The sequence below is a fragment of the Bos grunniens genome, chromosome 28 (assembly GCF_055505025.1).
Source record: "Bos grunniens cultivar Pamir isolate PY7600 chromosome 28, Bosgru_T2T1.0, whole genome shotgun sequence".
NCBI lineage: Eukaryota > Metazoa > Chordata > Mammalia > Artiodactyla > Bovidae > Bos > Bos grunniens.
In genome coordinates, this window is record NC_141192.1 from 155,034 (window position 1) to 180,084 (window position 25,051).

The 25,051-nt window shown below is 47.3% G+C and overlaps 2 long non-coding RNA genes and 1 pseudogene across 5 annotated transcripts in view; all 3 read left to right on the forward strand.

The window, feature by feature from the left end:
* The first annotated feature begins 910 nt into the window (after nucleotides 1–910).
* Nucleotides 911–5,735, forward strand: LOC147342683 (uncharacterized). The gene is made up of 2 exons (XR_015157075.1): nucleotides 911–1,133; nucleotides 3,560–5,735. It is a non-coding gene; the product is annotated as an uncharacterized LOC147342683 (long non-coding RNA).
* Nucleotides 5,736–9,850: 4,115 nt separating this feature from the next.
* Nucleotides 9,851–22,083, forward strand: LOC147342684 (small ribosomal subunit protein uS2 pseudogene; annotated as a pseudogene). The gene is made up of 2 exons (XR_015156587.1): nucleotides 9,851–9,900; nucleotides 20,833–22,083. The product of XR_015156587.1 is annotated as a small ribosomal subunit protein uS2 pseudogene (transcript).
* A 1,386-nt stretch (nucleotides 22,084–23,469) lies between these two features.
* LOC147342685 (uncharacterized) overlaps nucleotides 23,470–25,051 on the forward strand; it is a 56,533-nt gene continuing 54,951 nt past the window's right edge. For all 3 annotated transcript variants that reach the window (XR_015157078.1, XR_015157076.1, XR_015157077.1), the window contains exon 1: nucleotides 23,470–24,139. This is a non-coding gene — a long non-coding RNA (uncharacterized LOC147342685). The remainder of the gene's footprint in view (nucleotides 24,140–25,051) is intronic.

A 25,051-nucleotide genomic window follows, 5' to 3' on the forward strand; every position in this document is an offset into this window, starting at 1 on the left:
ACTCCTGGGACTTGAGGGCAGGGTGATTAGTGGCTACCCTTAAAGGGTGGACTCATTTGGGGCTGCATTGCCTTTGAGCAGTTTGGTGGATCTTCGGTTAGAAACATCTGGAAGGAATTACAGAGGATAAATATATGAGAGCATTTGGACCAGAATTCATGACCCAGGTGAGGTGAAGAGAAAGTGGAGTAAAAGGGGCCTCAGGACATGGTGGAAATTCATTGACCAAGGTCATCAAGGGGGAGACCTTCATGTCCATTCCACAGCCTCCTGGTTACTCCCAGAGTGCCGGGCCCAGGGAGACCACTCAATAAACAGGTGCTCACTTGATCCAAAGTCACTGAAGCTTTCACTTTGACTCACCACAATATAATATGCTGAATTCAAGAAACTGGTGCCCAGGTTTATATTAATGAGCTAGAAAAGAGAAAGGAAAATAGACTCAAGAAAAATCAAAGAATCCACACTATTAAAACCCTGAACATGCTTTCCACTGTGGCCTCAGGGTCTTGGCACTTGCTGCACTCCCAGCTCAGAACACTTTGCCATCCCCATTGATTACTCTCTAAACACATTCTGAAATTCACCTAAACTTCCTGATTTTATTTTTCCCCAAGATACGTATTACCATTGGACTTTGCATACATTTTATTTTTTCTGTCTCTGAGCCTGTTAGTTTCATATAAGAATTGGGGTCTGCAGCCTCCTGCTTGACCTACAGCTGAGCCCGTGTCTGGAATGGGCCAGGAACAAAGTGGGCCTCCATGAACGTGCTCTGGGGAGGGAGCCCTCAGTGTGTAGTGGGGACAGCAGGTGTCATGAAGCACTGTTCCAGGCTGTGAATGAAGGGGTCAGAGGACAACCTGACGAAGGTCTTAACTCTCATTTTGCATCTGTCTTACGTAATCAGGATTGACCATCAGGCCCACAGAAGGCAGCTGCTCTGACCTGGGGACAGCTGCGCACACAGAAACCCGCAGCTCCTGTGCTGAGATCAAGGATGGATGTCAGGCTCTCACCAGGAGCTCTCCTTCTCCACCATCTCATTTCTCTCTAAGAAACCTACACTCAGGACTGGTGAGTCCTGTCCAAGGCCACAGAAGCCGAGCCCAGGACCAACGACACTTCTGAAGGTAACTCAGCCCTTTGTAACCATTGCCAAAACCCCGAATCATCACTAACAAGCTTCCTGACTCCCAATTAGGCAAAGATGCCCACTCCAGTAAACACCCCCACAGCACCCTAATCAATCACCCGATGCCAGCCCTACAGCAGGAATTTTCTTTGTCTTGAGGCCATAAAAATTGGTTATTAAACCCACAAAAACTGCCAAATCTCCCTGGTCTGCCAGGAGGTCAGCCCACTGTGCTGGCAGTGCCCACATTATCTCTTTGTTTGTAATCAACCCACTGCCTTCTGAAATGCTGTGCCTGGAGATTCCTTTCCAGCCCATGCTCAGACTGCCTCAACAAGGATGCCAACCAATCCCTCCATTTGGTGGGCAGGTTCTGAGTGGTCCATACTTCCAGCTCATAAAAGACTTGGCCTGTGCTTTGCAACTTAGAAACCCCTGCCCTCCACACTGGACTCACTCGAGTCTCACCTGCCCCACAGCCACCCCACTTCCAGAGGCATTTGCAGTCTTTGTTCAGCAGGTGAGAACCCAGAGGGCAGGCGCTGAGGAGTCCTGAGGAGTCCTGAGGAGACCTGAGGACCTCCGTGAGGAGTCCTGAGCCTCTGAGGGGATGGAGCCTCCTCCGTGGGTCTCCCTGGGCTGTGACAGAACCTCCTTCCTCCTGGACCGGCACAAGGATGACTTGTCCATACCCGTGAGGGGTCAGGTAGGAGTGCAGAGCGGCCCCGAGGGTCTAATGCCCTGGGATCCTGGGGGTGGAAGCGGTGAGGGAAGGGGCCGCAGGGTGGCTCGCCCAGCGTGAGGGCCGGGACGCCAGGCTGCTTCCAAGTGGCCACACCAGCCACAGACGCTGATGGGGACAAAGTGCTCCGTGTCTATGCGAGCCAGTCACTCAGCGAGTGCTCTCAGAACCAGCGTTTATGGTTAAAAAAAAACCTGTGCTGATTGGCACAGGAGAAGGGATTGGCAACAGGAGAAGGGATGACTGTGACCCGGGAAACTCTCACCTAACCTTCAGGAAACACTCTGACAGGGTCTCTGAAGATGCAAAAAAAAAAAAAAAGTCTGCTTTGGTTAAGAAGACATGAGAGGAATTGAACATTGGCTGCAAAGGTACATTTTTGAAAAAGTAGAAAACAGCATTATTTCTAAATTAAAAGCCTATGTTTAGAACAAGATTACTTATGACTAATTGTATAATGCAGGCATTGGTGAAAATAAAAGCTATGTTATAGGCTGTTTTAACATCAATTTGTATTTTCCTAAATTTCACATTAGTCTAAAGTTGGGTGTCACTGTTTGGGAGGTGCTAGTTCTCCGCCAGTGTGCTTCACTCTTTAGGAGAAGTGATAACACCTGTTTACACAGGTGTGTGGCATGGAGCACAGGTGGCTAGGGCCCCTGGGCTGTGGAGACAGAAGGAAGGGGGTTGGCCAGGGAGGATGGGTCCTGCCCTCGGGCTTCTGCTTTGCCCACTCAGGGTCCCCTGGTTCATTCTTGACCTACTAATGGGGGAGACAGACAAGAGGAGCCGTAGGGGGAGCTGTAGTCGGCGCCTTCCATGTACTCTCCATTTACATCTTGGGCATGGAGCACTCTCGAAGCTCTTCAGAGGTCTAGGCTCTTTTGATGTCTCTGGTCTTCACTAGTCTTCTTGTTAAGGTATCTGTGTGCATACATGCTGTCGCTTCAGTCAGGTCTGACTGCAACGCTATGTACTATAGTCTGCCGTGCTCCTCTGTCCACGGGGTTCTCCAGGCAAGAATACTGCAGTGGGAGCCACTCCTCTCTCCAGGACATCTTCTCCACCTGGGGATCAAGCCTGGGTCTCCTGCACTGCAGGCAGACTCTTTACCATCTGAACCATCAGGGAAGTAATTACTTAATTCTAGTTATTTTCCTACAACACTATGTGGGTGTTGACCCCAAGTGTATCCCCGTGTTTTCCTTTCCCCTGTGATTTGAAGCCTCTGCTGACACCTTGGTGCTCCCACTGTGTACCTTATTATTCTTCGCCCACACTGCCTGCCCCAGTGCCACCCCTGGCCAGAGACACTCTGTGGGTTAGCAGTGGAGTTCAATCAATGGCCTACCAGCAAATCTAATGAGAACCACCCATGAACTCATGATTTTCAGCCCATTCCTGAAATGTGAATGGATGCAATTTGAAGGACAAACTCTCATACAGCAAGAGCTCTGGGAAGGGTATGAGTAGAGGGAACATGGCAGACATGCCCATTTGGCTCCTAGGAGTCTGGTCACTTCTCTCCTAGGGTGATTGCACACTCAGTTTTGAACTGAGCACATGGCTGCCCGAGACTACAGACATTCCCATCATCCTCTGAAGCTGGGATGCTTACAAGACAAGCTGTCCTTCCAGGATGGAGGGAAAACAATTTGTGCAACTTGTTGACTATTTTCTAGGTGAAAGAACCTGGCTCTTCTTCTCCTGCTGTCTTGCTACTGGGAACGTCAGCCTAGAAAGGGAGGCTCCATTCTGCTCCCTGTCCACCCTGGAGGGGCAAACGCCCCTGGGATGACAGAACAGTATTCCTAGGATGGGAATGGAGCTTTCTGGGACAGCCCTGCCAGACCAACCCTGGGCTGCCTCCCTCCGCATCTAAATGGGAGACGGATGCACACTTCTCCTGGCTGTAATTTTGTGGGGACTTTTTGTTTTTGTCCACAACCTTGACTGGCACATCAGGCTTTGAGGGGGGTTTCTGTGCAGCAGCCTTGTCAGGCTGCTCTAACGTGCAGTAGTCTGGTATTTTCAGCTCTCCTTTCTGTGGGAGGACAGCCAAGCTCAGCGCCAATCCGCTGTCTTCACCAGCTGCGTCTCTGAAAATCTATGTGGAAAATAGATGCTCCCAATTCAGTGAATCAGGACCTGATTCCTCTACCTTCCAGGAAAATGGACTTGTTCCTTTCCCCGCACCTTGCACCCTCCACTCTCTCCTAAACACATAACCTGCTTTGAAATGTGCGCTCTTTCCCTGATAATATGGGCAGTTTCTAACTGCACAGCCTCAAGGCACAGGCATCTTGTGGGGGTGTAACTGGGTTATTGCAAGAAAGATGAGTTTCATTCTGGTAAGTCCCCTGCTAAACTGATGCATTGAAAACTTTAATTGAAAATATCACTAAAATCCATTTTCAGTATTAAGCTAAAATATGGGAAGTTGCTAAGTTTTGCCCTAAGCTCTCAGTTCAAGGAGACAGATATTTAGGACTTCCCAGGGCTCTGATCTTGTTTATGTAATTTCTTAGATGTCCTTCACCCTTATGGAACTTGCTAGTTTATAGAGAAAAAAACCATATAGTGAAATATTAAACTGCTTGAGAACATTGTAGTAAGTTTTATAATTCATTTATTCATTTGTGCTTGTCTGAAAAGTGTCTTCTCTTTCAGGGCTAGTTTAAAATATAATTTGTTAAAAATGTCCTTCAGGTAAATGTGAGCCTTAGAAGAGGTGGGGGGTGGGGATGAGAGTTGACTCCGGCCAAGCTATTCTGGGTGATTCTCTATTAAATAGTGACAGTCTCACCCACAGATGACTGATGTCTCCAGCATCACAAGACAGGGCTGGTCTTTTTGGATGAAGCTCACAACCACATCCTTACAGGTCACTGATTCCTGAGAACAAAGTGGGTGTTCCACATCAGGTGGTACTGTTGCAGGAAGGGGGACCCTTCCAGGGCCCGAAACTGGGCTCCTGTTGAACACTCGGAAGTGAATTGTCTGAGGAGACACATGTCTGACAAAGCCAGAGATTTTATTGGGAAAGGGCACCCGCATGGAGAGCAGTAGGGTAAGGGAACCCAGAACAGCTCTGCCACACGGCTCACAGTCTCGGGTTTTACGGTGATGGGATTAGTTTTTGGGTTGTCTTTAGCCAATCATTCTGACTCAGAGTCCTTCCTGCTGGTGCACATCTTGGTTCAGCCAAGATGGATGCCAGAGAGAAGGATTCTGGGAGGTGGTCGGACCTGTGATGTCTCCTTTTGACCTTTCCCGAACTCTTCCAGCTGCTGGAGGCTTGTTAGTTCCCTGTTCCTTACCAGGACCTCCTGTCATAAAACAACTCATGCAAATGGTTACTGTGGTGCCTGGCCAGGGTGGGAGGTTTCAGTCAGCATGCTTCCCCTCACAGTTCCACTGTGGTTTTATAGATCAGGCCATAGCATCCTACATCCCCTGGGTCAAATTCTACCACAATCTGTGCTGGTTGGACCTAAAAGCTGAGAATGATTTTTATTATTTTAAATGTTATAAAGTTTTGTGAGACATATGAATTATATGGCTATCAAATTTCAGTGTCTATAAAGATATCTAAGACTGCTTTCCTGCTGCAATAACAGAATTGAGTAGATGCAGCAGAGGTCATATGACAGTCTAAAATATCTACTATCTGCCCTTTAGAAAAACTTGCTGGCTCTGGCTCAGGAAAGTAGTATTTTAATTACTGTATGCTGGAGTTTTACTTGAAGAAAAGTAAAGTTTTATTAAATTTTGCCCCATGAAATAAATCTTTTTTAAGTAATGTAAAACTGGCCATGTTACTCTCAGTAATCTCAGAATAAACACAAGGACAGCAAATATTTATTAATAATTGAAAATTTGTTATAGAATCAGGTCATTTAGATTATCTTCTGCATGACACATTGACGTGGTTGATTCCAGAGTTGCATTTTCCCTTAGGATCAGGTGGATTCTATAGTCTCTCCGTGTGTGTGTGTGTGTGTGTGTGTGTGTGTGGCTTGAATGATTGCATGCTTCTTTATTCTTGCCTCCCTGGTGCTGCTTAGAGACCCTGGATATTTTATGGAAGCAATGGCCACACCACGCTAAGAGGCCTAACCCTGTCTCTGTCTTGTGTCTTCAGGAGCTGAGTGCATACCAAATGTGCATGAAAGGTCCAGATGTGAAAGCTCAGGCGTCCCATTGACTCACACCTCCTATGTAAAGGGAACGGCCTTCTTCTACCCTCATGGGGATAATTAGGGCCAGATGTGAGGACAAAGTGTACGATGGGTCCAGGTGCAAAAAGTCAGTCATCCCCTTGCTTCATACCTGGGTGCAAAGGGAAAATCCTTCCTTTGGGAAAACAGCTCAGAGCTCATAGAGACAAGGGCTGCCCCCTGCAGAGTGGGGCCAGTCGCCTCTGGTGGGGAAGACTGGGGTGATGACTGACTGGCTGGGGGCTCCCAGGATGAGGCAAGAGGCTGAGGAGCCCAAGTCTGCAGAGCCAAGGTCATACCAACCCCTCCTTGGATCTGCGTCTGTCTGAGTGGAGCAGTGACTTTAAGGGGCTAGGATGCCAGCTGCCTGCCTGGAGGCCACAGGAGGAGGAGGCAGAAAAGCAGGCGGTGTGGCTCCTTTTGATTTCTGAAGACACTTCTTTCTGGCACCAGGTGCCAAGCTATGCGAAAGATTGTATTCTTTTTATAAAGCTGCTTTAGCTCTTCTAATTCATTTGCCTTTCCATCTTAGTTCGTTTAAAAGATAAATGTACAAATGTATATATATTTTTTTCTTTTAGCACCAGTGGAAATCCTATAACTTGGGTATTTTATCCAACAATTCATCATACAGATCTTTCCAAGTCAGTACCGATACAAATTTCCTTCCCAGATCCGTCTTAATGGCTGTTTCCTGAATGTCCTGTTTTTATACTGAGTGATACTAATATCAACAATCTTAGTACACAAGTATTTGCACAAATGTTCCTCCCACGCTGAGTTGTTATCTTGGACCTTCCGTGTGGAATATGAAAAGGTGATCTATGGCTGTTTATCATTCATTTCTTTGATGGCTTCTGAAGAGACTGTTTTAAAACAAATGTTGTATCATGATTCCACTCTTTCTATTCCACAGAATAAAAATCATTCATACATGATTTTACCCAGTCCTTTCATGGTTTCAGTTTTACAGTCCACACAGTCTAAGTCTCACTAAATTCCTAAGTCCGCCCGGGAGCAGGGACCTGCCCTCTGGGCCGCCTGGCTCCGAGCCTCGGGAATCGCTGAGGAGCGCGCCTTCTCCCGCAGCTGCCCGGGGAGGTCTTCCCAGCTCCCGCCCTCCCGTCTGGTGTCTGGGTCTCCGCGCCCTGCCGGGCCGGGAGCCGGCTCCCAGGCGGACGCGCGGGACAAGCGGGGCGTCAGGGCGGCCCGGCGGTCGGGGTCCGCCCGGGGCCGTGTGCGCCGCCCGTCGGGAGCCACCCAGCGGCCGCCGTGAGCCCGTCCCTTCCTGGGGAACGTTGGCGACTCCCGCGAAGGTTCGGCCGCCGAGCCCGGGGCAGAGCTCCAGAGGCCGGGGGTGACAGCGGCAACGCTCCCGGTGCCATGAGACCCGGGAAGAGCCTGCTGTCTCCGGAGATTCGGGCTGCAGGTCCGCGGCCTGGGCGGGCGGCGGCGGGCGGTGTCGCTGCCCGGCCGGGTGGACCAGCGCGCCGCGGGGCCCCTTCTGCCCGCGGGCACCGCCGGGGCAGCTGAGCGCGAGCAGGAAAGGTCACGGCGCCGGCGTCCGCGGGGTTACACCTTCTCCATGTTTCCCACGCGCCCGGAGGTGCGGACCACACGGACGCACGCAGACATGTCCAGTCTTCCCAGCCTCCCCCATGGACCCCGATAGTCCCGATTCACAAACGTGTGTCCTCTCCCCGGAGAGGGCCGGCCCTGGTGTCCAGAACCGGAGGCACCGGCAGGGACCACGGGCCGCCCGTCCTCCTCCCCAAAGAGCGCCGGAAGCGCTTCCTTGCCACCTTGGGGGAACGGTCGTCCCGCTGCCTTCACGGTCGTCCCCCAGGCGGCCACGGTTCCCGGTCAAGTGCTCAGGACTCCGCAGACGGGTTTCCTGCAGGTCGGGCTGCACCTATTCCAGGGGCGCCAGGAGTCCCTTCTATTCTCCTCGGGCTCAGAAGTGGAAAGGATGGTGTCTGTGTGGAGGCGCTGGGTTTCCCGGGTATGAGACACGGATACATCTGTGTGAGAATCACAAAGCTGACATTGGTGGCTGCTGTGGCGAGGTCGACCAGATGGCCCGACAGGTTGTTGGGGGTTTTTGTTAATATTTGTATTGTAATGTAGGTATTCAATGAGAAATCTTGAAATTAATTATAATGAAAATTAACATTATCATTGTTACTCAACAATAACGTAATTATTACCTTTGTTTGCAATTAATTTCAGAAACACTGTTTCAAGTTTATCCACAGAGTATCCAATTGAAGACGACCAGAGAAGGATGTTGAAATGAAGAACTTTCTTAACACACTGGGAAGTTGGGGAACCTCTCCTTCCAGTCACGAGGTCCTGCCCTGCAGCAACCGACCTGGAAAACCAGACCCCAGCCCCTGCAGCAATGGGCTCCAGGATTCAGTGCGTGGTCAGTGACTGTCACCTTCCTTATTTTTCTTCCTTTCTATTTAGTACCAAATGGGGGAAGCCAAATCTCATCTAAGCTGTCACCTGGGATGGCCCTCTTCCTGCCAGCCTGCCTCTGGCTTCCCCATATTACACGCTCTGAGCAGGACACGCTTTCCCTCTTTCCCACCAGAGCATGTCCCCACTCCTCTGTGTGCCCTGAGTCTCAGCCTAGGCGAGTGGTGGTGGCTGACTCCTTGCTCTGGAGACAAATTCTGAAGAAACAGTGAAGGATCAGGAAAATATCCTGGAGTAGGAAATGGCCACCCACTCCAGTATTCTTGCCTGGAAAATTCCATGAACAGAGGAGCCTGGTTATCTGCAGGCCATGGGGTCACAAAGAGTCAAACACGACTGAGCATGCACACACAGACACAGGCATGTTTGTTTATGTCTACAGAGCTTAGAGTGAGAACCAAATAAAGCACTGAGGATAATATGTGGGTTTTGTTATTTTTGAAAAAAAATTCAAATTAATCATTTTAAGTTGAAATATATATCATATACCCAAAAATTCTCCTTTGACCACTATATTTTAGTGATTGCCTATTTATATAGTTGTATAGCCATCATCACTATCTGATCCAGAAGATTTTATATTTTATCTCCCTACAAAGACACCTAATGTTCCTTAATCAGTCACTTAAATTCCACATTCCTCACTCTTTCATCCTCATGGAATTGCCTATTCTGTGTATTTCAAGCACATGGCTTTGTACAACTGTGGCCATTTAGGTCCGGTTTCTTACACAGTGTCATGTTTTTGAAGCTTATTCATATTTTATCATGTGATCCAATTTTTTGTTTGGCTTCAGAATTTTCCTGTCTTTAACACATGCACACACACACACACACACACACACAGACGTGCTACAGTTCTTTAAATGTGGAAAATACACAGAGGTCCAATGTCACCATGAGAACCATTTTATGCAGACAGTTCCATGCTGTAAAGTACTGCCTTCCTGTAGGCACTCAACCTGCCCACCAACCCAGAGTGGCCAGCAAGCACAGAGGACGCCAGCCCAACTGTGCTGCCCATTGTCAGAACCCCCACAGCACCCACCCAGGCCAAGGCTCAACAATATGTGCACCTCCCAATGGCCAAAGGAGAGCCCATCTGTGCCAGGGGAGGGGGCGGCGGCCAAGGGTGAGAGAGAGGAAAGGAGAGACAAGCGGGAAAGTCCACAGCACCTGGTCTTTCCAGCTGGTCTTGCAACCAAGTACTAGCCAGGCTCAATCTTGCTTTAGCTTCTGAGCTCAGAAATTACCAGGGGCCTTCATGGTGGTATGGCCCTAGGTGATGGCAGCCCCGACCAGGCACCCCAGTACCCTGTGCTGTGGGGCCCTGACATGCCAACCTCACCAGCCCCTGTCAGAGCCCTGGGGTGCCCAGCATCTGTGGGCAAACCGCTCCTGACACATCCTTCAGCCCTGTGGAGGCCCAGCCATCAGGCTGTGACTTGGAGTTCCCAGGAGATGGTTATCACTCAGGGTATGTGGCCAGTGGCAATAGGGCCTGACCCTCTGGAAGTGAGTGGAGAAAAGCCCAGTGCTCTAATTCAATGCTGTTCTGGCACCAACTGCATGTCTCTCGCTGACATCTTCACTGCTTCATCCAGATATTGCACGTACCACTCGTGTTCCGGCTGGGGTTCTAGGGGCAGCCTTCACGGGGCTGCAGCCTTTCCATGACCAATCCCAAGTGCTGATGCCTCTGGCTCTGGGCCTCACACAGGTAGTACCGCTGTCAATGCTTAGGGATAAAACAGCAGATCTAAGATGCTGAAGACTCGTCCTAGGTCTGGCAAACAGCTCAGAACTGAGGTCTGGTGGCCTGCAATGCTGTGACCTAAGACCACACCATCTGCCAGCAGACATGTCAATCTCCAGATAATCAGGATCAGACTGATTAAGTACCAAGAGGGGCAAATGTGTCATGTTGGGAGGAGGGAGGTGGAAACAGCACCCCTCTGCCTTTGTCTCCCTCCTTCTAGCTGCCCAGGGGCCCAGCCACCTCCTCAATATCCTGTGTTCACATATTGTTCTGTTTTGACTCAGACAACAGGGAGGGTCCCTGCCCCTCAAGTAGTGATTTTCTCAGTTTTGAGGGGTACAGTCATGAAATGTCTTCCAGTGTACAAAAAAAGAAAAGATAAAAATCACCCAGACCACTGGAGTTCCATATGAGGTGAGGGTGATAAAAGGTCCCTTGAACTTCTATTCTGGAAAGAGGGAGGGAGGAGGAAGAAAAAGCTAATCTTCAGTGAATGTAACCTTCACATGGACTCTGTTTAATCATTTTATCTGTACAGCTATTCAGTCATCATGACATTTACTCAGGTCTTTTCTCTTTCTCGCCTGATGTTCTCATGGAGCTCACAGGCTGAAGAGGTGCTCAAAGTGAGAGAGTCAATTTGTAGGCAGGTTGATAAGAAGTCTGGGGGAAGCCGAGGAGAGAGGGTCTGGAGTTCTCAAGGAGGAGGAAAGGACAAACATCTTTTTTCCTCTACATTCCTTAGTCTTAGTCACTTAAAACATTTTTCTTTCTTTCTTTAGGCCCAGAACTGACGATTACACAACTCGGTTTAAACTCTGTGAAAGAAAGTGAAGCTGCTCAGTCATGCCTGACTCTTTGCAACCCCATGGACTGTAGCCTACCAGGCTCCTCTGTCCATGGGGTTTTCCAGGCAAGAGTACTGGAGGGCATTGCCATTTCCTTCTCCAGGGGATCTTCCCAACCCAGGGATCCAGCCTGGGTCTCCCCCATTGTAGGGAGATGCTTTGCCATCTGAGCCACTTAAACTCTGTACTAGGGATTATATAACAACCATGTATCCTGCTTGAGGACAGTTTCTCCTTCCTGAAAACCTTCCAATTAATCCTGATATCTTAGAATGTATATTATGGGAATGGGTCTGGTAGGATCTTTTTGTTAAATTCTAATCCTGTTATCCTAAAATGTTAATTATGGGAGTGGGTCTGGTAAAACTTTCACAAACCTGAGACATTCTTTTGATTTATTGTAGTAACTAATTTAAAAAGTATACACCTCCCTTGCTAACACTAGCAAGGGGGGGCACTCCCCACCCCCTTCTGCTGTCCATGTCAGAAGCTTTCTCTGACCTTTTCCCACTGTCATAAAACTCTGCTACACAAACACTCTTGAGTGATCAATCCTGGTCCCTGGTCCTGAAGCTAAATCTTCTTCGGAGATCCTGAATCCGACATCATTCATAGCAAGCTCAATTGAATCTATAACAATCTCTTAAAAGCCAAATATAATCTTAAAATAAGCTATGCTGCTGCTAAGTCACTTCAGTCATGTCCAACTCTGTGCGGCCCCATAGACGGCAGCCCACCAGGCTCCCCCATCCCTGGGACATGCCCTCTTGTGATGCGTGTCCCAGGGATATGCGTCACATATGACACTTCCTGCATGTCCCAGGGATATACGTTTTATGACACTTCCTGCAGTGTTCTCCAGGCAAGAACACTGGGGTGGGTTGCCATTTGAAAAATCAAAGTGAAGTCGCTCAGTCATGTCCGACTCTTAGCAACCACATGGACTGCAGCCCACCAGGCTCCTCCATCCATGGGATTTTCCAGGCAAGAGTACTGGAGTGGGATGCCATTGCCTTCTCCAAAATAAGCTATATGCCCTATTAAAATAAAATTCAACTGAGTAAAATTTTAAAATCTTAGTGCCTTTATTTAAAGATTTATGAATCAGGCAGCATCCAATTTAGCAGTTAGAAACTCTGAGGAGTTGCACAAAATAAAAGACTTTTATAGGCATAAGGGATCAGGAACAAGGAAGTTGTACTGGGCAAAGAATCCAAGTGGTTACTGTGAGGTTACTTTCCAATAGAGGCTGGAAAGCTTTCTCAGGCAGATGACTTAACTAGTGATAATCAGAAGATTCCTGGCTGACTGGTTCAAGATTTCATTTCTGGAAGAGTCAAAACTGCATTTAAGTCTATTTTGCTAGCATGGTTCCTAACTAAGCAACTCCTCTGGGGCTGTTGTCTTGTTTTTAACAGTCCCCTGGGGGGCAGCAACAAGGCTTACCACTGCTGGTTCTTCCCCAAATGCTGAGAGCGCATGTGCTCTGTACCAGGCCTGTGCTGGGGGCAGGGACCCAGCCACGACACCTCACAGTCCTTGACATTCAAGAGGAGAGTAAAACAGAAGACCACCACACTTTAAAAAGAAAGGATTCTGCTGCTCCCGCAAAGCTGACGCTGTGGAACCAGACAAGGAATAAACAGAACAGCTTGTAGAAGAATCAGCTCCATGAAGTGAAGGGCGGGAAATGGCACAGCGGGATGGGGGGCTGGGGCAGAGAGGGGCGGGGAGGAGAAGAGTCCTGGGGCCCGAGGATGAATGGGTGACGAGCCCCAGCGGGTGCAGACAGGGCCGGCCCTGGTGCTGTGAAGGACCGAGGTGGTAAGGGTAGGAGACATGGGGGAGCTGTCACCGCAGATGCACACGGGGACGTGTCTCTGAGGAGGTGACATTTAAGCTGCGCTCCGGGCCACTGTCCCCTTCCCTTGTCACCCAGAGCCAGACACCGAGGATGGCCGCTAACATCACGCGCACCAGCCAGTCCTGAGCCTGCGCACCCAGCTCACTGTTCCCTCCTGAGGAGTCACAGTCAAGGCCCCTGTGCTGAGTTCCCCTCCCTCCCTCTCCGGACAAGGCTGATCCTTTCCCGTGTGGCCCAGTGGCGTGGCCTGTCCCTCCTCTTGGGCACTTTAAGTCATCAACTCTCTTCTCGATGACAGTCGTCTCCTGATCTGTTTGCCTTATTATGCCTCCAATTTCCTATTAATACACTATATTTTAAATTAGCCAAGAATGACAGCGCACTCTAGACACAGAGTGTCTTAACTGAGCACACTCAATTAAGTGTGGACAAATAGAGCATGAACTAGGACACTTCCCGCAATGTCCTCAGTCAGTTTAATGTTTATTGTGTGTTAAGCTTGTGTTCTGTGTTTTCCCGCCTGGTTAGTTTCCTCTGGGTCAGCTGTGCTTTCTCTCACCAACTGTTTCTCCTGACAAAATTACTTGCAAGCACAACTGAAGTTCAGAATATGTTCAAATTGTTCCCTACAGGGCAGGCATCTTAGAGCAGAACTTACTGCAGTGCTGACAAGGCGTCCTGTCTTTCTCCAAGTTGGCTGAGAACGAGCAGAGTAGGACTTGTGTGGTTAGTCCCTCTGTTGTGTCCAGCTCCTTGTGATCCCTCCTTTGAGAGGAGCCTGGCAGGTACAGGCCTGGAGTCCCAAAGAGCTGGACACGACTGAGCGACTATATATTCTTCCGGATTCTTTCCCGTTACAGGTCGTCACAAGATACTGAGTACAGCTCCCTCACTACACAGCAGCTCCTTATGTCACCTGGTGTACACACAGCAGTGTGTGCGTACTGACCCCAAACTCCTGACTCACCTCTCCCCACACCCCCGTGTCCTCTTAGGTAACCATAAGCATGTTTTCTATGTCTGTGACTCTACCTCTGCTTTGTAAATAAGTTCATCTGTATCATTCTTCAATATTCCACATGTGTGATGTCATACGATGCTTGTCTCTTTCTGTCTGACTTACTTCACTTAAAGTGAAATCACCATGTTCATCCATGTTGTTACAAATGGCATTATTTCATTTGATCTTATGACTGAGTAATTTTCCATTGTATATATATTCCACATATTCTGGAGCAAGCACTTCTTAGACTGTACAGCTTGACTTCCTTTAAAGGAACAAAAATTGTGAGGAAACCTAAGTTTTTTAGAGATGGAGAATTTCTCTGCAATGATTCATATATCATTAATGAGCATTTAATGGATTAGGAGACCAAGAATAGTAGGTAAAATTGGTGTGTCATTTTGTTTTATGTCACTTATGTCAAGTTCTCATGCTGCTGCTGCTGCTAAGTTGCTTCAACTCTGTGCGACCCCATAGACGGCAGCCCACCAGGCTTCTCCATCCCTGGGATTCTCCAGGCAGGAACACTGGAGAGGGTTGCCATTTCCTTCTCCAATGCACGCAAGTGAAAAGTGAAAGTGAAGTCACTCAGTTGTGTCCGACTCCTATCAGGGTTAAATTATGTTCACAAAATACAGATTTCTTCTGTTCCTCTATTCTTGATTCTCTAAAATTATGTGGTGCTTTTGTAGTCAGTTGTTCTTTGCTTGCATAGCCTTCACATGATTTTCAGAAGTAATTCTTGAAAAAATTTATTTTATAGCCTTCCTTGCTTATTTTTCTTTTCTTATAGCTGCTTTAAATATTGGTCTTGAGAATTCATATTTTTCCAGAAAGTAGTCAATTTCTTGAATATTCTAGCATATTTGCAGTGTATATAAAGGGGTTTATATTCATTTTGTGGATGGGTATGAGATAATATGAAATATACATCGGACCTGCTGTCTGACACAGGACCCCTAAGTGTCTTGAAGTTTCCTGGGCTATAGAAATGTCTTTTGATTTGTTTTCTTTGTATGTTTTCAGAAAGTGTTCATTTTGCTTTTTCCTAGTAGGAAATGATTACTTTTATAACAGACACTTTTGATGATTATTGCTAAGGTTTGTTAGTACAATTCTATATGCCCTTTATTTTAAGGCTTGTGATTAGTTTCATCTCTCTCTCTCTTTTTTTTTGTTTTTTAGTTTCAGCTCTAATACATGCATTTTCTGTCTCAGTTGAATGCCCCACATATTCAAGGAGGTTCCTTCACTCTGGCTGCTGAGGATTCTCAGCCCCACATGAATGTTGGACATTATTCAATGCATTCAGTTCAGTTCACCTCAGTTGCTCACTCGTGTCTGACTCTTTGCAACCCCATGAACCGCAGTGCGCCAGGCTTCCCTGTCCATCAGCAACTCCCTGAGTTCACCCAAACTCATGTCCATTGAATTGGTGATGACATCCAACCATCTCATCCTCTGTCGTCCCCTTCTCCTCCTGCCCTCAATCTTTCCCAGCATCAGGGTCTTTTCTAATGAGTCAGCTCTTCACATCAGGTGGCCAAAGTTTTGGAGTTTCAGCTTCAGCATCAGTCCTTCCAATGAACACCCAGGGTTGGACCTCCTTGCAGTCCAAAGAACTCTCAAGCATCTTCTCCAGCACCACAGTTCAAAAGCATCTATACTTCTATGCTAAGCTTTCTTTATAGTCCAACTATCACATCCATACATGACCACTGGAAAAACCATAGCTTTGATGGACTTTTGTTGGCAAAGTACTGTCTCTGCTTTTTAATATGCTATCTAAGATGGTCACAACTTTCCTTCCAAGGAATAAGCATCTTTTAATTTCATGGCTGCAATCACAATCTGTGGTGATTTGGGAGCCCCCCAAAATAAAGTCAGCCACTGTTTCCACTGTTTCTCCAACTATTTGTTGAGCTATTTCAAATCTTAAAAGATGATGCTGTGAAAGTACTGCACTCAATGTGCCAGCAAATTTGGAAAACTCGGCAGTGGCCACAGGGCTGGAAAAGGTCAGTTTTCATTCCAATCCCAAAGAAAGGCAATGCCAAAGAGTGCTCAAACTACCGCACAATTGCACTCATCTCACACACTAGTAATGTTCAACATTCCCCAAGCCAGGCTTCAGCAATATATGATCCGTGAACTTCCAGAAGTTCAAGGTGATTTTAGAAAAGGCAGAGGAACCAGAGATCAAATTGCCAACATCCCCTGGATCATCAAAAAAGCAAGAAAGTTCCAGAAAAACATTGATTATGTCAAAGCCTTTGTGTGCATCACAACAAACTGTGGAAAATTCTGAAAGAAATGGGAATACCAGACCACCTGACCTGCCTCTTGAGAAACCTGTAGGAAGCCACAGTTAGAACTGAACATGGAACAACAGACTGGTTCTAAATAGGAAAAGGAGTACTTCAAGGCTGTATATTGTCACTGTGCTTATTTAACTTATATGCAGAGTCCATCATGAGAAACGCTGGGTTGGATGAAGCACAAGCTGAAATCAAGATTGCCAGGAGAAATATCAACAACTTCAGATATTCAGATGACACCACTCTTATGGCAGAAAGTGAAGAAGAATTAAGAGCCTCTTGATGAAATTGAAAGAGGAGAGTGAAAAGGTTGGCTTAAAGCTCAACATTCAGAAAACTAAGATCATGGCATCCAGTCCCACTCAATGCATAGGTCTCCAGTAATCATTCTTTCCTCAAAAGTTGTTCCTGCTCATCCTTGTGGAATTTCACCTGTGTGTGATCAGATGGCAGAGACTCAGTGGGCCCATTAAGCACTTGGAATCATTCTTTCTGTCTCAGTAGCTGTTTCTTTTCAATCCCCTGCCCCACACATATCATCTTCTGTGCCTCCCTGGCTCACCTGTGTTCTCAGAACAGGGCTTTGCTGGGCTGCATCTGGGTTCCCCTCCCTGTACCTGCAGCATGGAAATTGCCTGAAGGCAGACAGCCGGGAGCCATCAGATGGATTTGTGTATGCATCTTCACTCTAGGAATTTAGTCCTGCATGGCCTGCTGTCCAGGATCTGAAAACAGTTGTTCCCAGTATTTTGTTCAGCTTTCTAATTACCAGTGCCAGGTGAGGAAGTTCAGATACTGTTCCTCTTAAAGCTGGGAGTGGAAGTCACATTTTATTTTTATAGACACTCTTTGAATCAGTAATTCTAAATCAGGTAACCACATATGTTTGAAAGTAACTTTTGCTTCATTTTCTCTGTTTTGCTCTTGCAAATGTAAAAACAAAACCAAATATCAAGAGACACATTAAAACAGGTTTTGTTTTCTGTTTTTCCTGGTTGAACTTTATGCCAACAAATCCTAGGTAAGGACTTAGGAAGCTGCAGCAAGTCAAGGCACCAGCAAGATCACAGGATCTGCAATCAACAGGGATATTAATGGTACCAGAGAGCTTTTTTTTTTTTTTTGCCAGGCCGTAGGAGGTGGATGCAGTAGTTGAGGGGCTAGAGGGATCCCAGGACCTTAATGACACCAGTGAACCAACTAAAATACAGGAGGCTGAGGCCAGGTACAGCACATTTGGCCAATGTGAGCTGAAACATATTTAATTCTGAATTTCCAGAACCATAACCTCAAACAAAATGTTCACCTTCTTCTGATATTCACATAGAAAGATTGCATAGAATCTTTTGCCGAGAAATTCTACTTCCATGGAAGAAAGCCACCAGGAAGATTGCTTGGAGAATTTAAGACATGTGTGGGTTTCAGGTGGAGAAAGAGGAAGTGAGTAAATGACAACTGCGATTCAGAAACGGAAAGGGGTCTGTGCAAACCCAGCAGGCTCTCTTTGGTGGAAGGCAGGCTGTGTGCTCACTGCTCCTTCCCCCTTTTGCTGAGATCACTTTTATCATGTTTTAGGTAGCTCCAATGGAAACTTCAAGTACAGGGGCTTCCCTGGTGGTCCAGTGGTTAAGAATCTACTTGCAGGGCAGGGGACACTGGTTCGATCTCTGGTCCCCAGAAGATCCCACGCCACAGAGAAATTAAGTCTGTACACTGCAAAGACTGAGCCCAGGCATTCTAGGGCCCAGCACTCCACAGCAAGAGAAACCACCAAAGTGGGAAGCCCAGCCACCCAACTAGAGCACAGGCCCTGCTCGCTACAAGTGGAGACAGCCTGCAGGCAGCAAAGAAGACCCAGGGCAGCCAAAAGGAAATAAAATTATATGTAAACAAAAACCTCTTCAAGTACAGTGACTCTCAATGGCTCAAGTAACTCCTGCTCGATGTTCTCAGCACACCAGCGTGTGGGGTCTACAGGAACCCCCTCCTCCCGTGAAGGCCCAGCGTCTCCATTGACCACGTGTCTCCACCACTGTGCTGTGCCGTCTCCCCGCTCACCTCTGCACAGAATTGCTTCTGATGGTGTCACTCTTTAGACAGGGGAGTCATTCTTGTGAATCATCATCTAAGAGTTAATATCTCACCTGCAATTTTATTTCTATATTCCTTAAAAGGAGTTCCTTAAAATCCCAATTGTATTCCTTAAAAGAGCGTTTTATCAAAATCTTGACTCGAACACCTATGTTTTTATTTATCAACTTTTATGTTTATGTCATGCGAAGAGTTGACTCATTGGAAAAGACCCTGATGCTGGGAGGGATTGGGGGCAGGAGAAGGGGACCACAGAGGATGAGATGGCTGGATGGCATCACTGACTCGATGGATGTGAGTGTCAGTGAACTCCGGGAGTTGGTGATGGACAGGGAGGCCTGGCATGCTGCGATTCATGGGGTCGCAAAGAGTCAGACATGACTGAGCAACTGAACTGATGTCTCCTTCATTGTGTCCTGTGCTCTGGCTCAGCCTCTCTCTCGGCCTCTGCTCTTGGCCTCTCAGGAAACAGTGTACAGGATGTATTAGTTGCACCCGCCCTCCCCTCTCACTGGCTCTTTTCCATCCTCCCTCATCTCCGTGACATGTGTAACTCTGTGCACATCACTATCACCATGACACCCTCCCTCCCTCGGGAAGCCTGTTATCACCTTCCTGCTCCTTTCTCTGCTGCCCCGTGTGTGTCCCTGCCCAACACTCACAGCAGCCTCACAGCAGGCGCTCTCCCTCACTCTTCTCTCCAGAGTTCTTGCTGGAATTTCTGGACACCACCTCCCAAGTATTTACCTCTGACTCTGACTTCTCCTTCCCTGGTGGGCCCTGTAGCATCTTCCCCTGAGTGAAGAGCACAGATAAAACCTAAATTCTCCTTCTTCCCCAGCTACCTTAGACTCCCCTGTGGATGTCTCCTTCTCATCCAGGCTCAGTGATTCAATATCATCCATGAAACATTTTTCTATACTCAATCATCTATCTGGCCATATTGATACCATTTCCAGGGGAGTGGGTGGAGCAATGATGGGCAATATTCAGATGGCAGGTAGAGACCAGACCAGGCAATGAAGGCGTGCGAATGAAGGACAGTGCTAAGAAGAGCAGATTGTAGAGAAGTCACAATGGAAGAAGAGGTTGGAGAATGTTTTTAAAAACAGACCAGGGAGAAATCTGGGAGAGGAGAGGTTGAGTCTTAAGGAAAGAGAAATGATCATTGCATAGCTCCTCAGGGGGGTGGGGGTGGGGGAATCCAGCAACGTGCTAGTTTATGAGCAACATCCTATCAGATGCTATATTTCAGTTGGAAATACTTCAGGCTACAAGTCCATTAGATTTGTAGAAATTCCATATGCATTAGAAATTGATACATTTTCCTGCAATGGAATAAATTAGGCTAAGGTTATGCATTACATTGTTTATTGTGATGTCAAGATGTCATTTTATATTAGTGTTTATTCCAACGTGGACCAGTAAAGCGTATTATAGTACATCATCTATTCAGTGGACTGATTTGTGGAAAATAGTGTCCCAAGAGAGAATATTCCCCAAGATAGTGTCAGCTGAATATAAGCAAGATACCATAAAACATTGTGCACAGTATGTGACCATTTATGGTTTTAAATGTGGTTGTACTCAGTCACTCAGTCACGTCCGACATTTTCTGACATTATGGACTGTAGCCCACCGGGCTCCTCTGCCCATGGCAATGCTCCAGGCAGGGATGCTAGAGTGGGTTGCCATTTCCTGCTCCAGAGGATCTTCCAGACCCAGGGATTGAATCTGAGTCCCTTATGTCTCCTGCATAGGGAGGTGGGTTCTTTACCATTAGCACCACATGTGGAGTGAAGAAGAAATAGATATTCATAGTTGCTTGTGTATCCATAAAATGACATTCTGGGCCATCTCTCCTGATCCAGGGGCTAAGACTCTGCACTCTCATTGTAGGGGCCTGAGTTCAATCCCTTGTCAGGAAACTAGAATTCACATGCGACAGATAAGAGTTCTCATGGAAAAGGTCCCACAGGCACAGCCAAATAAATACTTAGAAGAAAAAAAAAAAATACGCCTCTGAAAGCTATCCCTGAGAAACAAAAACGTGGCTGACTGTGGAAGCAGCAAGGACTTGACAAGAAGGGAGGGGGTAGGAAGAACAATGTAATATGAACTATTTTATATTTTTAGGTTCTTGAGCCTTGTACATGTATTGTAAGTTTCTCAGAAATGCCAAGATGTTACAAAAAATTTTAAACCTCTAAAGAACAAAACTCACAGCTTTATTTCTACAAACTGAATGAAAGTCAACTTTGTTTTACCAGAAAGATTATCTGGCTTCTCTAAAACATCTTCTCAGGCTTTTCCCATGCTACCCAGACAGTGGTCCATACGGCACTGTCTGGATTCTTGTCATAAAGTGAAGTGAATCTTTTACTTTATCCTGGGTCCTTGCTGTCCGGCAAATGAAGGACGACGTCATCACGTTCCTTGCAGCAGGGGCCCTCTTAGGTGGCACCAACCTTTACTTCCCAATGGAGCAGTACATCTACAGAAGGAAAAGTGGCGGCGTCCACATTAGGAATCCGAAGAGAACCTGGGAGAAGCTTCTGTAGGCATTTCATGCCATCGTTGCCACTGAAAACCCAGCTACTGTCCCTGCTGCGTCCTCCAGGAACCTTCACCAGCGAGCTGAGCTGCAGTTTGCTGCCGCTTCGCTCCTGGAGCCTCCACTAACCAGACCCAGGCAGCTTCCAGGAGCCAAGACTCCTGGTAGTTACGATCCCTGGGCTGACCGCCAGCCTCTCCCAGAGGCATGTATGTGAACTTCTTACCATCGGTCTGTGTGACACGGACTCTCCTCTGCACTCTGGAGACGACCCATTCCCGGCAACCAGGGAGCTCAGTTGGTGGGTCTGACTCGGCGGATGCTCACCCTGGAAGTTCTGCCCATGCGCAGCATCCTTTCCCGTGAACACTCTTGGGAGGTCGTGCCTGATCTCTACGTCTGCAGATTCTGAAGAGATTAAAAGGGAAGAGCAGGTGGCAGCTGAGCAAGCTCTGACCAAGGAGGACTTCACCGTGAATGGGTCACTTCAGCAGCTGAGTGCAACGCTACTGGATCTGACGTGCTGTCTAGTCCACAGGCGGGCAGGCGAGCTCGCTGCCTACTCCCCAGTTCCCCCTGAAGGCTGGCCTGCAGTGCCCACTGCTCAGGCCACTGGATGGGTAGGCACAGCACTGCGTGGGCTTCAGCTGTTCTTTCACAGGCTCTTTTCTTGGGTGGGGGCTGTGCTGGGTCCTTGCTGCTGCACAGGTTTGCTCTGGTTGCAGTGAGCAGGGTGCACTCTCTGCTTGTGGTGCCTGACCTTCTGGTTGCAGCGGCTTCTCTTCTTATGCAGCGTGAGCCCCAGGGCCCCCAGGCTTCAGTGGTGGCAGAGCGTGGGCTCAGGAGCTGTGGCCCCCAGGCTGTGGAGCACAGGCTCGATGGTTGTGGTTCACGGCCTTAGTTCCTCTGAAGGCACATGGGATCTTCCTGGACCAGGGATTGAACTCATGTCTCCTGCATTGGCAGGATTCTTTACCATGAGCCATTATGGAAACCCCACAAACTCTTAAAATGGAAATTGGTTCACAGAAAATAAGCAGTTTCTAAATAAATAAATGTGTCTACTCATGAGAATGTTCTGTGACTTTTGCTTTTTTCCTTTCACATAAGAGGAAAATTTCATAATTCATTATGTTCTTCCCTCAAACAATATTTGCAACTGCTAATTTTACTAGAAAAGCTTGATCCAATTTTTAAAACGCTTTTCTCCCACTTTCCCCTATGCACTGTACATTCATTATCAATTGAGATGATATTTTATCATTGTTCAGTCACTTAGTCATGTCCAACTCTTTGCGACCCCATGGACTGCAGCACACCAGGCTTCCCTGTCCTTCACCAACTTCCAGAGATTATATTTATACTTCATATGGATAGGAGGATAATCAGTTGGCTTCATCCTTGAATTATTTCTCTGAATCTGACATATTAATATGCTAGTAAGATATAAGACACTTGACTGACTTCAGCATAAAAAAAATAATAGAATCAGGTGACCATATCTGAAGACTGATTATAAAAGCAGCAGCCATGTTGATGAGAAGTGACACACGGGGGGACATTTTATGTGATGAGAGAGAGGGGTGCTGGCCTCAGGGATTTAAAGGGCTGTTTGAAAACAGAGTGGAACTCGGCTCAGTGGATGGACCTCCTAGGAGTCACTTCCCAGAGACACACAGGACAGAGTGCTGAGCATCCTGAGTGCCCGCAAGGTGGTCTGAAGCCGTGGCCAGGGCACCCCTCTGCATATCAGTGGAGATGGTAGCTGTATTGTGTGTCTGTACGAGTCTGTATAAGGTGACCCTGCATGCAGAAAAGCAAATTTGACTAAATGGCAGATGGCCTCAGTTCTAATAGTAAGATCTTTTCTTAAATCAATTTCTTTCTCCTCTCAGCTTCTCCATTTGAAAGGAGTTACTCTTCATGAGACCTATTCCCTTTTAATTCCCTTCTTCAAAGCCTCAAATTTCGTAGCTTTTTTTTTTTTCAGTATCTTTCCATGTTTATTCCTCAGACAAAATAAGCAAGAGTAAAATTTTCTTATTTGACTTTAAAGATAAACAAATACTTTTAAAATCAGACTTTCCAAACGTTCTAAATTCATTCATGTTCTCACTTTAGTATCCTCAATCCTAAGCCTGTAATGAGCGTTTTTACCTGATTCAAACACAACTCTGGGGGGTGAATTGGTGGCGGGACTCCACAGACCCTTGGAATTTTGAACTCTTGACAGTTAGATCTCCTTTTACAGAAGTGTTAGCTCCAATGGAACAAGGAGCATATAGCGCCAGATTGCAGGGCTGACAGTGGGGAAAAGACAGTTTATTGATGGTAGAAAAGATCTGCCTTCTGACCAGCAGCCGCCGCTCACGGTGAGGCAAACCGGAAGTGCCTGCAGACGCAGAGACACGTGCACAGGGAGCGGGACGCTTTAGCCACACTCGTTATCAGCGCAGCCATCAGAAAGGGGTCCTTCCTTGACCTGACTCGTGCTTCCTGTTTCTTTAACTCCCTGTGCTTCGGGGCTGCTCTGCTGAGTTGGACTCCCCTTTGCTTTTCCTAGATCTCCTTGGGGCCTTCTCACAGCGCCCGGCAGCAGGCAGCAAGCAGCGGCGCCATTGGGCAGGTCTGCTCCTGTAACTCCTCTGGCAGCCGTGCGGCTGGGACAGCGCGCTGAGCGTCCACCGTCCCTCTCATGGGACCAGAGGTCGGAATGCGATGGGACCAGAGGTCGGAATGGGGAAGATGGAAGGGCTGGCTTTTACTTTCTTTCACTCCCGGGCCAGAAGCTCTTAACCTGAGGGATTTGGAGAGCCCAGGGAGCCTGTGGCCTCCCTGAAGTGATGCATAAAATGCATCTGTGCACAAGCTTTTGTTCAGATAAGAGTAAATGCCCTGGATTCACCCCTTCAGAATATTTTATCTTTGTTCCTGGTCTGTACAGACCCTGTGCTTTGAAGCACAACACCGCTGCAGTGATTTCATCACACTTCCACTGCTGCCGGTCCCTAGTAAACCCAGCTTTCAGAATCAAGAGAAGCTGCTGGCTGACAAGGCTTAAAAGCATCCTTTGAAGTACCTAGAATCAAGAGCACCTGACTGTACTCTACTGGAACATTTTAAGGTCTAGCAGTTTGCTTTTCGCTTGTGAGCAGCTAGGTCAAATTGTCCCCACACAAGAAAACCGAACTAAAGTCTATGTGTCTGACCAGGGTCACAGGACACAAACTACTTTAGGGCGGGTCCCAGGTCAGTCTGAGATTCTGTCATTACCAGGAATCAAAGTAGCAAAGAGCATCTGTGACACAAACCCTAAAAGCGTTTTATTACTGGATAATTTGGGTTGGGACGGTTCCCTAGAGAGGAGAATGGCAACTCACTCCAGTGTTCTTGCCTGGAGAATTCCATGGGCAGAGGAGCCTGGCGGGCTACAGTCTAAGGGATCCCAAAGAGTCGGACAGGACTGAGTGACTTTCACTTTCTGTTTTCAGTTTGGATCTACGTAGAGGTAAAGTCTTTTCTGTGGATATTTGTAAATGCTTCCTACAGATCAGTTATATGGCTTTGTGTTCTTCTGGAATTGCTCCCATGACATTGATCTGGACTTCATACACTTATGTACCAAATTACTCTGTTTTCTGTGCAATGGTGGTAAAACAGTTAAAAAGCAAGTATACAAGCCAAAGCCCGTGGACTGTTTCAAACAGGCTGAAAGCGCCACCTACTGTCCAATCTTTAGAGGTGCCCGAGGAATGTAGTCTGAGCCTTATGGACTGAGAGCCACAGAAACTAGGATATTAAGGTAAGTTAGACTCACATGACTATACTTTCTACTTATATGCTATTTATAACGAGTATATAGTTATATTTATGCTCTCTCCTGAGCATTCTCAATCTTTTGTTACAGAAAGTAAGATATTGGAAATCACGGAGCTGTGGCAGATGTAAGAAACAGTATCAGGCTATCATGTGCTTTCCACGGGTCCCAATTATCCCACACCAAAATGCCTTGAGAGTTCTGGAGCAAAACTGCTCT